Consider the following 11889-nt stretch of genomic DNA (forward strand, 5'->3'; position numbering starts at 1 on the left):
GGCAGCACGGTCCCGGCCCCCTCTGGCCTCCGCTGACCCCGGGCAGGGCAGCACGGTCCCGGCCCCCTCTGGCCTCCGCTGACCCCGGGCAGGGCAGCACGGTCCCCGGCCCCCTCTGGCCTCCGCTGACCCCGGGCAGGGCAGCACGGTCCCGGCCCCCTCTGGCCTCCGCTGACCCCGGGCAGGGCAGCACGGTCCCCGGCCCCCTCTGGCCTCCGCTGACCCCAGGCAGGGCAGCACGGTCCTGGCCTCCTCTGGCCTCCGCTGACCCCGGGCAGGGCAGCATGGTCCCCGGCCCCCTCTGGCCTCCGCTGACCCCGGGCAGGGCAGCACGGTCCTGGCCTCCTCTGGCCTCCGCTGACCCCGGGCAGGGCAGCACGGTCCTGGCCTCCTCTGGCCTCCGCTGACCCTGGGCAGGGCAGCATGGTCCCCGGCCCCCTCTGGCCTCCGCTAGCCCCTGACCCCGGGCAGGGCAGCACGGTCCCCGGCCCCCTCTGGCCTCCGCTGACCCCGGGCAGGGCAGCACGGTCCCCGGCCCCCTCTGGCCTCCGCTGACCCCGGGCAGGGCAGCACGGTCCCCGGCCCCCTCTGGCCTCCGCTGACCCCGGGCAGGGCAGCACGGTCCCCGGCCCCCTCTGGCCTCCGCTGACCCCGGGCAGGGCAGCACGGTCCCCGGCCCCCTCTGGCCTCCGCTGACCCCGGGCAGGGCAGCACGGTCCCCGGCCCCCTCTGGCCTCCGCTGACCCCGGGCAGGGCAGCACGGTCCCCGGCCCCCTCTGGCCTCCGCTGACCCCGGGCAGGGCAGCACGGTCCCCGGCCCCCTCTGGCCTCCGCTGACCCCGGGCAGGGCAGCACGGTCCCCGGCCCCCTCTGGCCTCCTCTGGCCTCCGCTGACCCCGGGCAGGGCAGCATGGTCCCCGGCCCCCTCTGGCCTCCGCTGACCCCGGGCAGGGCAGCACGGTCCCCGGCCCCCTCTGGCCTCCGCTGACCCCGGGCAGGGCAGCACAGTCCCCGGCCCCCTCTGGCCTCCGCTGACCCCGGGCAGGGCAGCACAGTCCCGGCCCCCTCTGGCCTCCGCTGACCCCGGGCAGGGCAGCACGGTCCCCGGCCCCCTCTGGCCTCCACTGACCCCGGGCAGGGCAGCACAGTCCTGGCCCCCTCTGGCCTCCTCTGGCCTCCGCTGACCCCAGGCAGGGCAGCACGGTCCCCGGCCCCCTCTGGACTCCGCTGACCCTGGGCAGGGCAGCACGGTCCCCGGCCCCCTCTGGCCTCCGCTGACCCCGGGCAGGGCAGCACAGTCCTGGCCCCCCTGGCCTCCTCTGGCCTCCGCTGACCCCGGGCAGGGCAGCACGGTCCCCGGCCCCCTCTGGCCTCCGCTGACCCCGGGCAGGGCAGCACGGTCCTGGCCTCCTCTGGCCTCCACATCACAGTGTTGCAACATCTTCAGCAGGGGCTCGGCCCTGCCAGATCCTGTCCAGGGCTGGTTGTGCCTGGCAACCAGACACCAGACCTGGGCACTTCCTGCCTCATCCCTGGAGCCCCTGCGGTCCTGGCCCCGCCTCCGTGGTCCTCGTCCCCAGGACCTGCACGGCTCCTCCCTGCTCCCCGAGCGGCACCCCTGGGGAGGAGCCTGCCCCTGGGCCAGCTCACCGCCTGGAGGGAGCCGCAGCACACACATACCCTAGAGGAAGGAGTTCCATGGCCTCCGCCCTCTGGCAGCCAAGGAAAACGGCAGGTGGGGGCCAGTCCCTGACCACTCTGCCCTTAGCTCCCCTCTGGCAGCCACCGAGCACCCAGGGCCCAGCGCGATCGATCCCCATGATGCTGAGGGGAGGGATACTCCATCTGGGTAACTGCCAAGCACAAAGAGAAAAGAACAATTTCTCAGGGCCAGAAGGAAAACAACCTTCTCTTCCCTTCAGCTTTGACTCTGAACACACAATCAGGTTGTACTTGACACGTGCGTCCATCTTTTTAGAAGCTCAGGATTACTTAGCTGCACACAAGCCAGAGCTCTTCGGGCAGGACCCGCGAGTCATCCGTCTCTCTGAAATGTCAAGAGCAGGAAAGTCAGGGCTCCTACCGCACGGGCCCGGCACTGGAGGGCGGCTGGGGAGGCCGGAGCCAAACGCCAGCCGCAGGTTGCACCAAACAAGCTTCTGTCATAGAGACACAGAAGATTATTTCCCTTTGGAGAAAGCCAATTAGCTAGCACAGATGGCCGGCACAATCCCCAGGTGGGTTTGAGACAGAGCATGAGTGACAAATGCTGCCCCCACCATGTGAGGCCTCGCTGTGCTTCTCTCCGGGACAGCATGTCTAGCTGTGTTTCTCTCCGGGACAGCGCATGCCTACCTTGTTTATCTATCTCCGGGACAGCGCATGCCGGCTGCGTCTGCTGCTGGCTCAGGCAGCCCAGCCTCACTCAGCGCATGCCGGCTGCGTCTGCTGCTGGCTCAGGCAGCCCAGCCTCACTCAGCGCATGCCGGCTGCGTCTGCTGCTGGCTCAGGCAGCCCAGCCTCACTCAGCGCATGCCGGCTGCGTCTGCTGCTGGCTCAGGCAGCCCAGCCTCACTCAGCGCATGCCGGCTGCGTCTGCTGCTGGCTCAGGCAGCCCAGCCTCACTCAGCGCATGCCGGCTGCGTCTGCTGCTGGCTCAGGCAGCCCAGCCTCACTCAGCGCATGCCGGCTGCGTCTGCTGCTGGCTCAGGCAGCCCAGCCTCACTCAGCGCATGCCGGCTGCGTCTGCTGCTGGCTCAGGCAGCCCAGCCTCACTCAGCGCATGCCGGCTGCGTCTGCTGCTGGCTCAGGCAGCCCAGCCTCACTCAGCGCATGCCGGCTGCGTCTGCTGCTGGCTCAGGCAGCCCAGCCTCACTCAGCGCATGCCGGCTGCGTCTGCTGCTGGCTCAGGCAGCCCAGCCTCACTCAGCGCATGCCGGCTGCGCCTGCTGCTGGCTCAGGCAGCCCAGCCTCACTCAGCGCATGCCGGCTGCGCCTGCTGCTGGCTCAGGCAGCCCAGCCTCACTCAGCGCATGCCGGCTGCGCCTGCTGCTGGCTCAGGCAGCCCAGCCTCACTCAGCGCATGCCGGCTGCGTCTGCTGCTGGCTCAGGCAGCCCAGCCTCACTCAGCGCATGCCGGCTGCGTCTGCTGCTGGCTCAGGCAGCCCAGCCTCACTCAGCGCATGCCGGCTGCGTCTGCTGCTGGCTCAGGCAGCCCAGCCTCACTCAGCGCATGCCGGCTGCGTCTGCTGCTGGCTCAGGCAGCCCAGCCTCACTCAGCGCATGCCGGCTGCGTCTGCTGCTGGCTCAGGCAGCCCAGCCTCACTCAGCGCATGCCGGCTGCGTCTGCTGCTGGCTCAGGCAGCCCAGCCTCACTCAGCGCATGCCGGCTGCGTCTGCTGCTGGCTCAGGCAGCCCAGCCTCACTCAGCGCATGCCGGCTGCGTCTGCTGCTGGCTCAGGCAGCCCAGCCTCACTCAGCGCATGCCGGCTGCGTCTGCTGCTGGCTCAGGCAGCCCAGCCTCACTCAGCGCATGCCGGCTGCGTCTGCTGCTGGCTCAGGCAGCCCAGCCTCACTCAGCGCATGCCGGCTGCGTCTGCTGCTGGCTCAGGCAGCCCAGCCTCACTCAGCGCATGCCGGCTGCGTCTGCTGCTGGCTCAGGCAGCCCAGCCTCACTCAGCGCATGCCGGCTGCGTCTGCTGCTGGCTCAGGCAGCCCAGCCTCACTCAGCGCATGCCGGCTGCGTCTGCTGCTGGCTCAGGCAGCCCAGCCTCACTCAGCGCATGCCGGCTGCGCCTGCTGCTGGCTCAGGCAGCCCAGCCTCACTCAGCGCATGCCGGCTGCGCCTGCTGCTGGCTCAGGCAGCCCAGCCTCACTCAGCGCATGCCGGCTGCGCCTGCTGCTGGCTCAGGCAGCCCAGCCTCACTCAGCGCATGCCGGCTGCGTCTGCTGCTGGCTCAGGCAGCCCAGCCTCACTCAGCCGGGGACAAGCCGTTTCCTTTCTCTTCTGCCTCCACAGAGAGGCTTCTGGGCTCGGCAGGAGCTCTTGGCTGTGTTACAGTTATCTGACATGTACAAGCTACCCCAATTCCACATGAACTTGGAAGGAGCCCCACAGAGCGCCGACCATCCAGACAAACTCCCCAGACTGCTCATGATCCTGCCATGATCCCAACACATGCATGCTTGCCAAAGGAGCACTGCCCGCCTCCCTGTCCACCCCTGGCGCAGTGGCCCCTGCCCACCTGCCCTGGCCGCCGAACGTGCCCACATGTCTTCCCCCTCCAGCTGGAAAGCACCTCATACATACTTGATGGAGAAATTACAACACACACCTCTGGTCGCCAGCCAGCCCCAGGCTGCGCCCCGGGGCCTTCAAGGAAGCGCCTGGTGACCTCACGACTCTCTGGTCATTGCTCACCCGGGCCTCTCTACCAGCCCCTTCTCAGCCTTCTCCTTCTCCTCCTCTTCCTCCTTCTTTGTCAGTCGTGGAGCCTGAACTCCAGGCCTGGGCGCTGCCCCTCAGCTCTTCAGCTCAAGACTAGCGCTCTACCACTTGAGCCACAGCGCCACTTCCGGCTTTTTCTGCTTATGTGGTGCTGAGGAATCGAACCCAGGGCCTCACGCATGCGAGGCAGGCGCTCTACCACTGAGCCACCTTCCCAGCCCCAGCCCGCTTCTAAGTCTCACCTTTCTCTTCATGTAATATAGGAGGTTAACCGTGTATCATTTTCTGGTAGAACATGACCCAGAGTGAAGCTGACGAGGGGAGTGGCCCCCAGCCCAGCCTCGTCCCTTGCTCAGAGCACGAGCGAGCCCGGCGTGGGGGGGGGCGGTGTAAGGGGGGGTGCACACTTTCTCCCCAGGCGATGACCCTTCTGCCTCACTGATGGCCTCCCTGCTGGCATCGAGATCGGTGTCTGCCTGTCTGTCTCTCTGAACCAGCACTGGAGCTTCAGCTCAGTCTCATGCTCTCGATCAGCTTCTCCCTCTCATGGCCAGTGTTCTACCATTTGAGCCACACCTCCATTTTTGGCTTTTTGCTGGTTCATCGGAGATAAAAGTCTCAAGAATTTGTCTGCTCAGGCTGGTTTTGAACTGTGATCCTCAGATCTCAGCCTCCTGAGTATCTAGGATTATGGGCCTGAGCCACAGGTGTCCAGACTGGGCTCTCCTGCAGTCCTGCCCCCATGTTACAGGTGAGGTCCGCGTGGGTCTGGTGAGCCTCTTGGCGGCGGGTTGGGGCAGAGCGGGTCTGCAGCAGCCTGATCTCTGAGCACCTGACGGGGGCGGGCCTTGGGGTTAGGGTAGGGGTGTCACATGACGGGGGCGGGCCTTGGTGTTAGGGTAGGGGTGTCACATGATGGGAGCGGGCCTTGGGGTTAGGGTAGGGGCGTCACCTGGGGGGGGCGGGCCTTGGGGTTAGGGTAGGGGCGTCACCTGGGGGGGGCGGGCCTTGGGGTTAGGGTAGGGCTGGTTGGGGCTGGCCGGCGTCCTGGCTGGCTTTGACACAGCAGAGTAGAGCACCTGAGAACTGTCAAGGCAAGCTGGAACCGCCTGTGCCTCTGAAGATGACGGAGGCTCCAGGAGCTGAAGACTGAAGACCGAGCCTCGCAGAGCGGGGGCTGCCCCCAGGGCCCAAAGACTGTGCCTCACAGAGCGGGGACTGCCCCCAGGGCCCTCCCTATGCCCCCCTCCCCCAGGGCCCTCCCTGGTGCCCCCCCTTCCCCAGGGCCCTCCCCATGCCCCCCTCCTCCAGGGCCCTCCCCATGTCCCCCTCCTCCAGGGCCCTCCCCCATGTCCCCCTCCCCCAGGGCCCTCCCCCATGTCCCCCTCCCCCAGGGCCCTCCCCTGGTGCCCCCTCCCCCAGGGCCCTCCCCTGGTGCCCCCTCCCCCAGGGCCCTCCCCCGTGCCCCCCTCCCCCAGGGCCCTCCCCATGCCCCCCTCCTCCAGGGCCCTCCCCCGTGCCCCCCTCCCCCAGGGCCCTCCCCATGCCCCCCTCCTCCAGGGCCCTCCCCCGTGTCCCCCTCCCCCAGGGCCCTCCCCTGGTGCCCACCTCCCCCAGGGCCCTCCCCATGTCCCCCTCCTCCAGGGCCCTCCCCATGCCCCCCTCCCCCAGGGCCCTCCCCTGGTGCCCCCCTCCCCCAGGGCCCTCCCCATGTCCCCCTCCTCCAGGGCCCTCCCCTGGTGCCCCCCTCCCCCAGGGCCCTCCCCATGCCCCCCTCCCCCAGGGCCCTCCCCATGCCCCCCTCCCCCAGGGCCCTCCCCATGCCCCCCTCCTCCAGGGCCCTCCCCCATGTCCCCCTCCCCCAGGGCCCTCCCCTGGTGCGCCCCTCCCCCAGGGCCCTCCCCATGCCCCCCTCCCCCAGGGCCCTCCCCTGGTGCCCCCCTCCCCCAGGGCCCTCCCCATGCCCCCCTCCTCCAGGGCCCTCCCCCGTGTCCCCCTCCCCCAGGGTCCTCTCTGGTGCCCCCCTCTCCCAGGGCCCTCCCCTGGTGCCCCCCTCCCCCAGGGCCCTCCCCATGCCCCCCTCCCCCAGGGCCCTCCCTGGTGACCCCTCCTCCAGTGCCTGCCTCCTCCAGGCTGGTTGGACCTGGACTTCTCCCCAGCACCAGCCCCCCCCCCCCCCCGGCCCCCAGGGCTTGTCCAAACTTCCACCGAAGGCTCTTGGCGCGCTGTGTCTCTACGAAGGCTCTTGGCGCACTGTGTCTCTGTCAGGGGAAGGCCCTTGGAAATGCCTGGTGCCCACTGATGGGAAGCAGCACTGGAGGGGGCTGGAGGGGGGTACCTAGCTCCCAGCTGAGGAGGGGGAAGGGCAGGTTTCCCAGCTCCACCCTCTCCCACCTCTGCTTGGCATCTAGAACTCTCTCTCCCTCCTTCCCTCCCTCCTGTCTCTCTGTCCCGCCCCCAGCAGGAAGCTTCCTGTCCAAGGGGCAGAGCTGCTTCCCACAGCCCACGCCAGCCTGGGGAGTGAGCAGTGTTCTCTGTGGCTGAGTCGGGCGTCGCGCTTGGGGAAGACACAGTAAACACCTGCAGGTTTCCTTCTCTGCAGAGGCAGCAGCTTCCTCCGTGTGTGCAGGGGAGGAAGCAGCGCCAGCCCTCACACCCCGGTCCCCCCAGAGCCTACGGGACTTCCTGTCCTGATCCTGAAGGTCAAGTCCATGCGCAGCAGCCAGTGAGGCCCTGGCAGCACAGAGACCACCCACAGTGGCTCCGCCCATTGCTCCTGGACAGATGGGGTTCCTGGGGTGCATCCACAATCCAGTAGCCACCACCACCCCTGCTCCACTGGGGCCCTGGGAACCCCTGCAGTTTGCATGATTTCCTGGCTTCCCAAGGCCCGGACCACCACAATGCCTGCCCAGGGTCCAGGGCTTACGCCTGAATGCTAGGCCCATGGAGACCACTCAGCCAACATTCCTGTGGGAGGGACAGCTACTGGGTCCCTCCGCCCGCCGGGAGCCCAGGCAGGCCAGGACTGCCCCCAGCCCTGCTAACGCCTCCACCTCCGGAGGCAGAGGCCGAGAGGCCGCCCCCTTCCGGTCAGCAAGGGCTCCCCCTCTCCCCGCCCCCCCCCCCCCCCCCCCGCCCGGAGCTGGAGTCTGTGCGCCTGCCCCATCTGGACCTGCTCTGCACCACCTCTGGTGAGCAAGGACCCTCGGCCCAGCAGGGGCAAAGCGGCTGCCTGGCCAACGCGGCCCCTCCGCTGGCCAAGCAAGGGGCTCCAGCCTCTGCAGCTGGAAGTTGTACTCCCTCTATGAGGGACAGGTCTCGGGCAGCCCGGGTCCCAACCCGGGTTGCAGCGCGGGTCCCAGCCCGGGTCCCAGCCCGGGTCCCAGCCCGGGTCCCAGCCCGGGTCGCAGCGCGGGTCGCAGCCTGGGTCGCAGCTCTCTCAGGATCCTTGCTCCCCGGCAAGGCTGCTACCGGCCTGCAGCCCACCAGCTCGCCTCACACTGGCAGGCCCCTGTCCGTGTACCCCAGCGGCGCCCCCACCGCGAGCCTGCTGCCGTGCCAGGCCCCCACAGCCGCGGCCGGCACCACTCGGCAGCCCCTCTGTGTCATTTTTTTCGTTGGTGGGCTGTGGGGTTCTCCTGAGGACGGACGGACGGAGTCCTGGACAGGAGGACATGGCCTGCCCAGCCCCACCGAGGGCATCATCGGCTCCACACGGGCCAGCGACCTCCGAATTTTCCTCATCCAACGAAACAGCTCAGAGTCCATTCTGCTGCCCATCCCCCCCAGATGCCATCCAGGCAGAAGCCGAGGAGACACATCAGGAGCGGGGTGGCAGAACAGCAGCCGATCTCCAGGGCACAGAGGCAGGGCCGTGGGGAAGGAGGATGCCGACTGCCAAGGCCCTGACCTGCGTGCCTGCTTCAGGACCCTGCGCACCCCAGGACACACGAGCCTGGAGCAAGCCCACGGCACTGCCCTGGGGCCGTGGGGAAGCGCCTCCGCCCCTCCCGGCATCTCCTCTACCCGCTCTTGGGGCTGGAGGTGACAGGAGGAGCGTGTCAGCGGTGCTGTCAGAGGGGGTGGTGATGTCGTGCAGGTGGGAGAGCGCCAGCGGTGAGTACCAGGAGGCTCAGGGCCAGCGCTCAGGTCCTGAGTTCAAGCCCACACCGCTGCAGTGTACCCCAGCCCTCCTGCGTGGTCCCCCCCCCAGGCCACGGTGCTGTGGGCCTCCCTAGGAGTGGAAGGAACCTGACTTCAGAGCAACTTTTCATGACCTTAAAAAGAACCGGTCCATGAAAGTGTAACCCCTGGACGTCACCTTTATAGTAACAACGGAAGCTGTATTTTTTCTAAGAAACGTTCCTTCTTCTCCCTGCTGACCCGAAGAACCCCTCGCTGCTCCTGTGTGCAGGCCGGCAGGGCCGGCAGGGCCGCCGACGCCACGTTAATGAGGCTCCTATCCGCCTCTGACAAACACACCCAGCCCTCCTTTGTCCCCGAGACAGGGGCTGAGACGTCTGTGACGCGGCACAGCATCGGCTTCGTTTGTGACTGTCACACCACCATCCCGTGGTGCTTTGAAAGCCATAATTGTCCAGGGCTCAAAGGGATCCAAGGAGACAAAAAAAAAATAACAAACAGCGTCCAGCATGGCACGGCCCCCGCAACGCCGCCGCTGAGGGCCAGCGTGGACGCACCGGGCCTGCCCTGGGGGCGGGCACCGCCCGAGGAGTCTGCGGAGCAGACATCATGAACAGCAGCTCTGAGAGCAGGGGCCTCTGAGGGACAGGCGCGGCCCCACACTGCCAGCCTGGTGTGAGATGCTGTCTGGCAGCAGGCAGGGCTCCCCCCCCCAGCCCACCTGACCTCAACTCTTCCTCCTCCCTGTCTTCCACCTGGACCAGACCATCTTCTGTCCACAAAAACCAGTCCAGGCTTCCTGGGGGCCACGGGAAGGGGGTGGCCAGACCAGGCAGGACCCAACAGGGCTGGCGCTGGATGTACTGGCTTCTGAAATTGGAGTGACTGGCAATCTGAGGTTGGAAGGGCAGAGGGCAAAGCCAAGGGCCCCCATGTGGTCCGGCCGATGGCTCCCAGCAATCCTGTGCCTCCGTTTCTCTGCCATGGGGATAAGGGGCTACCTTCCAGAAGGTGTTCCGTGAGGAACAGATGAGCAGACTCCCCTCTCTACCCCACAGCTGACCCTGGTCCAGTCTCATCCAGCAGCTCAGCACGTGGCTAAGGCCACTGAGCTCAGAGTCCAACCAGCCAGTCCTTCCAGCGTGGCCTGGCTGCTTGCTGCTTCTTCTTTCTCCTTCTCCTCATTCTTTCTTCCTTCTCCTTCTTATACTTGGGTTTGAACTCAGGGCCTCTCACACTTGGCTAGACACACCTCCAACCCATGGTGGAGCTGGTTAATGACAAAGGTCTGTGATTGAGACCTTGGCCCCCCCCAAAATATACAACACCCACCCCACACACATATACCCCATACAACATACACACAAACACACATACACCACACACACATATACCCCATACAACATACACACAAACACACATACAACACCCCACACACGTATACCCCATACAACATACACACAAAACACATACAATGCCACACACATAGCTCATACAACATACACACAAAACACATGTGCCACACACATACCTCATACAACATACACACAAAACACATACCACACACAACATACACACACGGCGTGTGCAAGCAGGCATGCATGTGTGCACGCACGGGCCATACACCAGGCAGGTGGGAGGCTCATCTCCCCACAGGGCTGGAAAGACAAAGAAAAAGCAGCACAGTCCGCACCACCACCCTGGGGCGCCCCAAGATGAGCGCTGGGCAGTGGGCAGCGTGTCCTGGGGCCCTGGTCCCAGGTTGCACCCAGAATCTTGAGACCCTGAAGCTGCTGGGTGGCCTCAGAGGGCTATGGGGGTCCCCTGTGGGCCTCTTATGAAGAGCCCGGGCTTGTCTGCACGCCTCAGACACCTGAGCAGACCCAGGACCTGAGGGAAGGCTCTCCTCCCTCCCTGGGTCCTGACTGCAGGTTGAGTCAGATGTTTGGATGCTGTGGGCGGTCAGCACCTTCTACAGGCAGGTGTGTTAACTGCAGGCCTCAGCCAGTGGGCTTGGGACTCGACAGATCTACTGGACAGGACATGGCAGCTGACGGGCTTTGGTCCTGGGGTACTTCTTCCAGTTCTCGAGTCTGAAGTCAAGACTGGAACTCAGCACCTTCTCAGGCAGGCACTTATGACTTGAGCCACAGATTGTTTTTCAGGTAAGGTCCTACTCCATCCACCACAGCCCTCCCCAGCTCAGCAGTTCCGAGGAAGAATGCAGAGGGCTGTCCAGACAGAGCAACTGCTCCCCGGAGTCTGCACTCCTGGATGCCTGTCTTTCCTTCTTGTCCACGACTCCGGTGAGGACTGACTTCTCTGAGCTTTCTGCCTCCCTCCCAGGAATCACACACACACACACACACACACACACTGTGATCATGGCCCATAAGCCTCTCCGGCACCCGCCCAGCCCTCCTTACTTTACCCAGGAGGACGCTCTTCTGCTCCCCCAGCCCCCAGCACCCTGCGTCTCCCACTCCTGCCAGCCTGGTGGCCAGGCTCCCATCCCAGGACCTGCATCTGCACAGCATGGCCTCAGATTAATTTCAGATCACCTCCATTGCGGCTGCATCTCACCGCACACTCCTGCCCGGTGTGTCACGCACACTCCTGTGTACTCGTACACTCCTGAACGCGTCACACACACTCCTGACCAGGTGTGTTCCCGTGCACTCCCGGCTGGGTGTCACCACACAATCCTTACGGTGTTCCCGTGCACACCTGACCGGGTGTGTCACGCACACTCCTGACCGTGCTCCCGTGCACTCCCGGCGGGTGTGTGGCGCACACTCCTGACCCTGTACTCGTGCACTCCCGGCTGGGTGTGTCACACACTCCTGACCGTGCTCCCGTGCACTCCCGGCTGGCTGTCACCGCACAATCCTTACGGTGTTCCCGTGCACACCTGACCGGGTGTGTCACGCACACTCCTGACCCCGTACTCGTGCACTCCCGGCCGGGTGTGTCACACACTCCTGACCGTGCTCCCGTGCACTCCCGGCTGGGTGTCACCGCACAATCCTTACCGTGTTCCCGTGCACACCTGACCGGGTGTGTCACGCACACTCCTGACCCCGTACTCGTGCACTCCCGGCCGGGTGTGTCACACACTCCTGACCGTGCTCCCGTGCACTCCCGGCCGGGTGTGTGGCTCACACTCCTGACCCTGTACTTTTGCACCCCTGACTGGGTGTCGCGCACACTCCTGACCGGGTTGCGCACGCGCGCTCCCGGCCCGCCCCGTCTCCCCGCAGCCTGGCTCCGGGCCCGGGGTTTGCACGCGGACCGCG

Source organism: Dipodomys spectabilis, unplaced genomic scaffold (assembly GCF_019054845.1).
Source record: "Dipodomys spectabilis isolate Male_0828 unplaced genomic scaffold, ASM1905484v1 ptg000257l, whole genome shotgun sequence".
Taxonomy (NCBI): Eukaryota; Metazoa; Chordata; class Mammalia; order Rodentia; family Heteromyidae; genus Dipodomys; species Dipodomys spectabilis.